At 45.1% G+C, this 8,688-nt stretch overlaps 1 pseudogene; it reads right to left on the bottom strand.

Moving 5' to 3' along the window:
- Window positions 1-6,042: 6,042 nt before the first annotated feature.
- LOC110577596 lies at window positions 6,043-6,812 on the bottom strand (annotated as a pseudogene).
- Between the last annotated feature and the right edge of the window lie 1,876 nt (window positions 6,813-8,688).

The following is an 8,688-nucleotide window of genomic DNA, read 5'->3' as shown; positions in this document are numbered from 1 at the left end:
CGGCTCAGGTCATGAGTACACCACATTTTTTTTATTTTTTATTTTTTTAAAAGATTTTATTTATTTATTTGACAGAGAGAGACACAGTGAGAGAGGGAACACAAGCAGCAGGAGAGGGAGAGGGAGAAGCAGGCCCCCCCCCGCAGAGCAGGGAGCCCGATGCGGGGCTCGATCCCAGGACCCTGGGATCATGACCTGAGCTGAAGGCAGCTGCTTAACAACTGAGCCACCCAGGCACCCCCGTGGTACACCACATTAACGGAACAATCGGAAAACACACATGATCATCTCAATTGATGCAGAAAAAGGGTTTGACAAAATTGAACACCTTTCTTTGATGAAAATACTAAATAATGTAAGGAGAGAAGAAAACCACCTCAGCATTAAAAACTCACAGTGAATATCATATTCAATGGCAAATGACTGAAAGCTTTTCCTCTAAGATCAAGAACAATGCAAGGATGTCTGCTTTCACCACTTCTGTTCAACACAGTACAAGAAGTTCTAGCCCGAGCAGTTAGGCAAGAAAAAGAAGTAAAAATCATTCAGATTGGAAAAGAAGAAGTAAATTATCTCTGTTTGCAAATGATGTGATCTCATACATAGAAAGCCCTAAAGATTCCACAATAAAACTGTTTTAACTAATAAATGATTTTGGCAAAGTGGCAGGGTGTAAAGTCAAGACACAAAAATCAGTTGCATCTCTGTATACTAACAGTGAACAATCTGAAAAGGAAATTACAATTCCATTTACAATAACATCAAAAAAATTACTGGGTGGCTCAGTTGGTTAAGCCTCAGGCTCTTGATTTCAGCTCAGGTCATAAGCTCAGAGCCATGGGATTGAGTCCTGCATCAGACTGCTTCTTTCCCTCTCTCTCTCTCTCTGCCCCTCACCCTGCTCATTCACGCGCTCTCTCTCTCTAAAATAAATAAATAAATCTTTTTAAAAAATACTTAAGTATTAACTAAACCAAGGAGGTGAAAGAATTTTACAATGAAAACTATAAAAACATTGCTAAAAGACTGGGCGCCTGGGTGGCTCAGTTGGTTAAGCGACTGCCTTCGGCTCAGGTCATGATCCTGGAGTCCCGGGATCGAGTCCCGCATCGGGCTCCCTGCTCGGCGGGGAGTCTTCTTCTCCCTCTGCCCCTCCCCCCTCTCATGTGCTCTCTCTCATTCTCTCTCTCTGAAATAAATAAATAAAATCTTTAAAAAAAAAAAACATTGCTAAAAGATATTAAAGAAGAAATAAATAAATGGAAACACATCTGTTGATCATGGTTTGGAAGACTTGATATTGTTAAAATGTCAGTACTACCGAAAGCATTCTACAAATCCAGTGCAATTCCTATTAAAATCTCAGTGATGGGGGTGCCAGGTTGGTTCAGTTGGCTAAGTGTCCAACTCTTGATTTCGTCTAGGGTCATGATCTTGGGTTTGTGGGATCGAGCCCCTCGTCGGGCTCTGTGCTCAGTGCAGAGTCTGCTTGGGATTCTCTCCCTCTCCTTGTGCCTCTCCCCTGCCTCTTTCTGGAATAAATAAATCTTAAAAAATAATAAAATAAAATCCCAATGATGATTAAAAATTTTTTTTTTATTTATTTGATAGAGACACAGCGAGAGAGGGAACACAAGCAGGGGGAGCGGGAGAGGGAGAAGCAGGCTCCCCGCCTAGCAGGGAGCCCAATGCAGGACTCGATCCCAGGACCCCGGGATCATGACCTGAGCCGAAGGTAGGTGCTTAACGACTGAGCCACCCAGACGCCCCTGGAATGTAATCTTCTTTTTTTTTTTTTAAAGATTTTATTTATCTATTCATAAGAGACAGAGAGAGGCAGAGGGAGAAGCAGGCTTCCCACGGAGCAGGGAGCCCGACGTGGGGCTCGATCCCAGGACCCCGGGATCATGACCTGAGCCGAAGGCAGACGCTTAACGACTGAGCCATCCAGGCGCCCCTCCCGATGATGATTTTTGCAGAAATAGAAAAATCCATCCCAAAATTCATGTAGAATCTCAAACCCCCAAATAGCCAAAACAGTGTTGTAAAACAATAACAAAGCCAAAGAACTCACATTTCCTAATTTCAAGACAGTGTGGTATGGGCATAAAGACAAACATATAGATCAAGAGAAACAACAGAGAACCCAGAAATAAATTCTTGCATATATGGTGACGTGAGTTTTGGGAAGGGTGCCAGGGCTATTCAATGGGGAGAGGACAGCCTTTTCAACAAATGATGTTGGTTAAACTAGCTAGCTACATGCAAGAGAATGAACTTGGATCCTTACCTCCCACTATATACAAACATTAACTTAAAATGGATCAAAGACCTCAATGTAGGAGAGAAAACTAAAGACGTGGGGCAAAAGCTTCATGACACTGGATTTGACAATGAGTTGTTGGCTATGACACCAAAAGCAAAGGCAACAAAAGAAAAATTAGACAGTTGGACATATGCTGCAGCAGGAATGAACCTGGTGGATATTACACTAAGTGAAATAAGCCAATCACACACATGCAAATCATATACGAGTAGTATCTGATTCCATTTATATGAGGTACCCAACGTAGTCAAAAATCATAAAGAGACAATAGAACGGTGATTGTCAGGGGCTGGAGGAGGGAAAATGGGCAATAAGCTGGAATCTCAAAGGATGAGAGAGAGAGTAGAAGCAATAACTGAAAAATGATTGAGAATTACACAAAATGATTATACATATTCATAGATTCAAGAACCAAGGAAATCCCAACAGCGGGCGCCTGGGTGGCTCGGTCGTTAAGCGTCTGCCTTCGGCTCAGGTCATGATCCCAGCGTCCTGGGATCGAGCCCCTCATCGGGCTCCCTGCTCGGCAGGAGGCCTGCTTCTCCCTCTCCCACTCCCCCTGCTTGTGTTCCCTCTCTCGCTGTGTCTCTCTCTGTCAAATAAATGAATAAAATCTCTTATAAAAAAAAAAAGAAAAGAAATACTTCAGACTAGACTTTTAATTAATTGATTAATTAGTTAATTAATTTTTCAAGCAGGCTCACACCCAATGTGGGGCTTGAACTCACAACCTTGAGATCAAGAGTTGCAGGCCACGCACTGAACCAGTCAGGCGCCCCCACGCTGGATTTTTAAACTAAATGTTTCTCTTTCTCTTCTTGCCCTTCCCTTCCTATCCTGAGCAATTTGTTCCGGAAGCTCTCAGGTGAGACGTTTCTCTGCACAGGGAAGTGGGGGGTTATGGTAGCCCAGAGTAAGGTGTCACGGTCTGAGCCTGGTGAGAAGGGCATCCACATGGTGGTTGAGAGAGTGTCCCTCGTGGGTGTCACAGTGCGAGAACAGTAAGAAGGGCATCCATGTGGGGGACAACCCACCCACAGGGTGTCACTTCCCAAATGTGGTGAGGAGGGTGCTCAGGGAGTAGAGGGGGCAACCTGGCATGGGGTATCAGAGCCCAGGTGGAATGAGAAGGGTTTTCACATCGGAGAGCCGCCCAGCATGTTTTAGCAGAGCCTGAGGAAGGTGAGGAAAAGCCTCTGCACAGAGAGAACAGGCAGAGATGGAGTGTCAGAGCCTCAGGGCCTGTTGAACAGATCTCCCGGGGCTGTAGATAATGTTTGATAATGCAGACTAAAATTAAATACCTAATTAGTTTTTTTTAAGATTTTATTTATTTGTCAGAGAGAGAGAGCACAAGCAGAGGGAGTGGCAAGCAGAGGGAGAAGCAGGCTCTCTGATGAGCAAGGAGCCCAATGCAGGACTCGATCCCAGGATGCTGGGATCATGATCTGAGCCGAAGGCAGATACTTAACCAACTGAGCCACCCAGGCATCCCTAACTAGTTTTTTTTTTAAGATTTAATTAATTAACTAATTTATTTATTTATTTATTTATTTTATTTGAGAGAGAGAGAATGAGAGACAGAGAGCACGAGAGGGAGGAGGGTCAGAGGGAGAAGCAGACTCCCTGCCGAGCAGGGAGCCCGATGTGGGACTCGATCCAGGGACTCCAGGATCATGACCTGAGCCGAAGGCAGTCGCTTAACCAACTGAGCCACCCAGGCGCCCAAGATTTAATTTATTTATTTTAGAGAGAGAGAGAGAGCACGAGCCACGGCAGGGGAGAAGGGCAGAGGGAGAGGGACAAGCAGACGCCACCCCCCGCCCCGCTGAGCGGGAAGCCCGATGAGGGGGCCCGATCCCAGGATCCTGAGATCATGACCTGAGCCAAAGGCAGACGCTTAATCCACTGAGCCACCCAGGCACCCCTACCTAGTTTTTTGTTTTTTTAAGATTTTATTTATTCATTTGACAGAGAGAGAGTCAAGTAGGGGAAGCAGCAGGCAGAGGGAGAAGCAGGCTCCTCGATGAACAGGAAGCCCGATGTGGGGCTCGATTCCAGGACCCTGGGATCGTGACCTGAGCTGAAGGCACACGCTTAACTGACTGAGCCACCCAGGCACCCTGATATCTAACTAGTTTAAAGGGAGAAGAAAAGATTTAAAATTTCAGGAAAGAAAAATGAGCATAAAAGATTCAAAAGGAAGCAAATAGAAATGCTAAAACTGAAAAACACAATAATTGACATTGGTAACTCAATGGATTTTTTTTTTTAAGATTTTATTTATTTATTTGACAGAGAGAGAGAGAGTGAGAGCAGGAACACAGGCAGGGGGAGCGGGAGAGGGAGAAGCAGGCTTCCCGCTGAGCAAGGAGCCCAATGTGGGGCTCGATCCCAGGACCCTGGGATCATGACCTGAGCCGAAGGCAGACACTTAACGACTGAGCCAACCAGGCGCCCCATCGATGGATGGTTTTAAGAGCAAATTAGACACAGATGAATGAACTGGAAAATCGGAAGAAATATCCACAAAGAAGCATGGAGAAATAAAAAGAAAAAAAGATAAAAAATAGAGTAAGGCACATAGAGGATAGATAGGTCCTCACATATATTTTATTAGATTCCCAGAAGGAGAAAAGAAAGAACATGTAACAGAGGTAAAATCTGATGACTGATAATAATGGCTGATAACTTTCAAATACTTTGTTTCCACTATGTTGTACACCTGAAACTAAAATACCACTGTATGGTAATTCACTGGAATTAAAATAAACACTTAAAATAAATAAATAGTAAATTTTAAAAAAGAAATACAAAAAAAATTTACTTTATTTCCAACAGTAATCCTAAGAGTCAAGAAGACCAAGAGCCCCAAGAAGGGAAAAAAGAAAAAAAAAAAAAAAGCCACAGCTAAACACATCATAGTGAAACCTTTGGTTGACTCCATTTCCTCGGGGGTGATGGGCCGTGATACTACTTTCTTTTGAAAAGTGTGCTTCTCAACATGGACGGACAAAGAGGAAATAATGCACACTCATTACATAAGTGTTGAAGACACTGAGTTCAAAGCTGCTCATCATTCTCAACTACTGTTTCCACTGTCTGCTTAATGGATGAACCATAGTAAGTTGGACTTTCTTCTCCTATGTTAAATTACTAACGGAAAAATATCTAAAATCCATTGAGGCCTTCGTATGTCTTAGACACCGTTCTAGGTCGTAGGAATAAAACAGTGAACAAAATGGATCAGCATCCTGCCCTTACGGAGCAAGCCCGTACGTAGTAGGAAAAGAAATACACAGTATGTTGAATAGCAGTAAGTTTAAGGGGGAGAATATAAAGCATACGAGAGGGATATGAGACATGAGACGTTGCAGGTACAAATTTTACATGAGGCTTATGAAGAAAACCTCGGAGAAGGTGGGGAAGCCAGCCAGGGCTTTGGGGAAGACCATTCCATATTAACCGCGGAGCACATGCAAAGGCACTGAGAGCTTGTATTGTATCCTGTGTGTCACACACAGCACTCTTCAGTGCCTCAGGATCTTTGCATGGCTTTTTTTCCCCTCTCTGCCGGGACCGTGTCTCCCCACCCCACCCTTGCATTGCATACTAATTCCTGTCCTTCAGGTTTCAGTTCGAGGGTCACCAATTTAGAGAGGTTTCCCAGACACTGTTGTCCACCCTCCCAACAACCATTCTCTGCTTCTTGCCTGCTAGCACAACACTGATTTTGTTGGGTGGACAGCTTCCCTTTCCCCAGTCCCAGGGGCTGAGCCTGCACCGGCCTGTTGTGGTGGTGCTGGTGACGGTTGTGGTTGTGGTTGTGGTTGTGGTCGTTTTAATCCCAAGCTGCCAGTGGCACTTAATTTTTTCTTTTCAACATCCTGTTCTGGAGCTTTCTTGGTCCTTTTTGCCTGAAAACCGAAGAGTCAGGTATTGGCATGGGCCATGGGAAGACTGGCCAACGCCCTGACGTTCTTTGTAATGACTCTGGCGTTCTCCTTCTTATAGACATTCTACATGGGTATGATCGACCCGGTCATCTGAGTTCTTCAGCAGAGCAGTCTTCCTCTTTGGGCGCCGAGGGCTTCCTGGGGAAGAGGGTGAGCCTGGAGCATCCCTCCCTCAGTCGCTGCCTGTTGGCCTGCAGGGGCTCCGAGGACTTCCTCCATCTTCTTGGATCCTCTGAGAGCCCAATGGTCCGGGCCACCTTCTTGTGGATGCCATCCTCCCCGTAACTCTTCCAAGCTGAAGCCCCTGCCAGCTTGCACTTTGGTGTGATACCTCACCACGGGGCACCTCATGATGGGCCAGATGGGTTGATAGGACGCGGGGCTCGGGGTGCCGGGGTGTGCCTGGGCTTCCCCGGCCTTGCATCTGCGGATCTTCTGCTCTGGCCGATTGAGCCATGTGGCCACGTGCCGCTGCCCCAGTCCTTGTGGAAGCCAGGCTTCGGGATCATGCCATTCTGGCTGGGCTCCATGGCTGCTGCCTATGGGCCTGGGGGTGTGGGAGAGGGGAGCTTGTCCAATCCTGGGCTCTGGCTGGGTGTCCCCAGAGCCCAGGCTGCGGCCCTGTCCCCTCTGTGGCAGGGCCGGAGCAGCCCTGGAGTGCTGCCTGCTGCCAATGGGGCCTGGATCCAGCATACTCTGAGCCTTCACTGTTTTAAGGCTATGATGGTAAGCCCAGGGGGGTGGGTAAGGGACAGCTAGGTGACCAAGTTCTGGTTAGTGGGAAGTTGGGGAAGTATGTTGGGATTTCTGGGGGAAATAATTCTCCCTGATAAAAAGGAGCAGCAGGTTAGTAGTCAAAATCTACAAAGAACTTACCAAACTCAACACCCAAAAAACAAATAACCCAGTTAAGTAATGGGCAGAAGACATGAATAGACACTTTCTCCAAAGAAGACATCCAGATAGCTACCAGACATACGAAAAGAAGCTCAACATCACTCATCATCAGGGAAATACCACGATGAGATACCGTCTCACACCTGTCAGGATGGTTAATTAATATTAATATTAATTAATATTAATAAATTAATAACACAAGAAACAACAGGTATTGGCGAGGATGTGGAGAAAGGGGAATCCCCTTGTACTGTGGTTGAAATGCAAACTGGTGCAGTCATTCTGGAGAACAGTATGGAAGCTCCTCAAAATGTTAAAAATAGAATTACCCTGGGATCCAGCAATTGCACTCCTAGGTATTTACCCAAAGGATACAAAAATACAGATTCAAAGGGATACATGCATCCCGATGTTTATAGCAGCGTTATCAACAATAGCCAAACTATGGAGAGAGCCCAAATGTCCATTGACTGATGAAAGAATAAAGAAGATGTGGTGTATGTATGTACAATGGAATATTACTCAGCCATTGAAAAGAATGAAATCTTGCCATTTGCAATGACATGGATGGAACTAGAGTGTATTATGCTAAGTGATGATAAGTCAGTCAGAGAAAGACAAATATCATATGATCTCACTTATTCGTGGAATTTAAGAAAGAAAACAGATGAGCATATGGGAAGGGAAAAAAAAAAAGGAGAGAGGGAAACAAGCCATAAGAGACTCTTAATGAGGGACGCCTGGGTGGCTCAGTTGGTTGAGCATCTGCCTTTGGCTCGGGTCATGATCCCGGGGTCCTGGGATCCAGCCTCACATCGAGCTCCTTGCTAGGTGGGGAGCCTGCTTCTCCCTCTGCCTGCAGCTCCCCCTGCTTGTGCTCTTCTCTCTCTCTTTCTGACAAATAAATAAAATATTTAAAAAAAAGAGAGAGAGAGAGACTCTTAATGATAGAGAACAAACTGAGGCTTAATGGGGGGAGGTGGGTGGGGAGTGGGCTAAATGGGTGATGGGTATTAAAAAGGGCACTTGTTATGGTGAGCACTGGGTGTTGTATGTAAGTGGTGAATTACTGAATTCTACTCCAGAAACCAATATTGCACTGTATGTTAACTACCTAAAATTTAAATTAAAAAAAAAAGGAGCAGCAGGGATAAGACCTCCATGTAGTTGAGTTAGTTTAGGATGCCTGGAGTTATGGCAACCATCTAGGAACCAAGGGGGGAAATTGATCCAACCCTACTACCACCTACGCCCACACCTCTTCTAGGTGAGTTAATGTCTTCCCAGTTTACACCATCTTTGGTGGGTGTTTGATTACTTCCAGGCAAAAGGCCCTACTGATCCACATCTACCCTTCCTGACTACTCAATCTAAAGGACGTTATGTCTCCATCCCTGCCTACAGCTGGTACTCTCTCTACCCCTTATCTGTTTCTTTTATGACACATATCACAATTAGGAATTTATATATATATATATATATATATATATATATATATATATATATATA

This window comes from Neomonachus schauinslandi, chromosome 1 (genome assembly GCF_002201575.2).
Source record: "Neomonachus schauinslandi chromosome 1, ASM220157v2, whole genome shotgun sequence".
Taxonomy (NCBI): Eukaryota; Metazoa; Chordata; class Mammalia; order Carnivora; family Phocidae; genus Neomonachus; species Neomonachus schauinslandi.
This window is presented reverse-complemented; position numbering and strand designations above follow the sequence as displayed.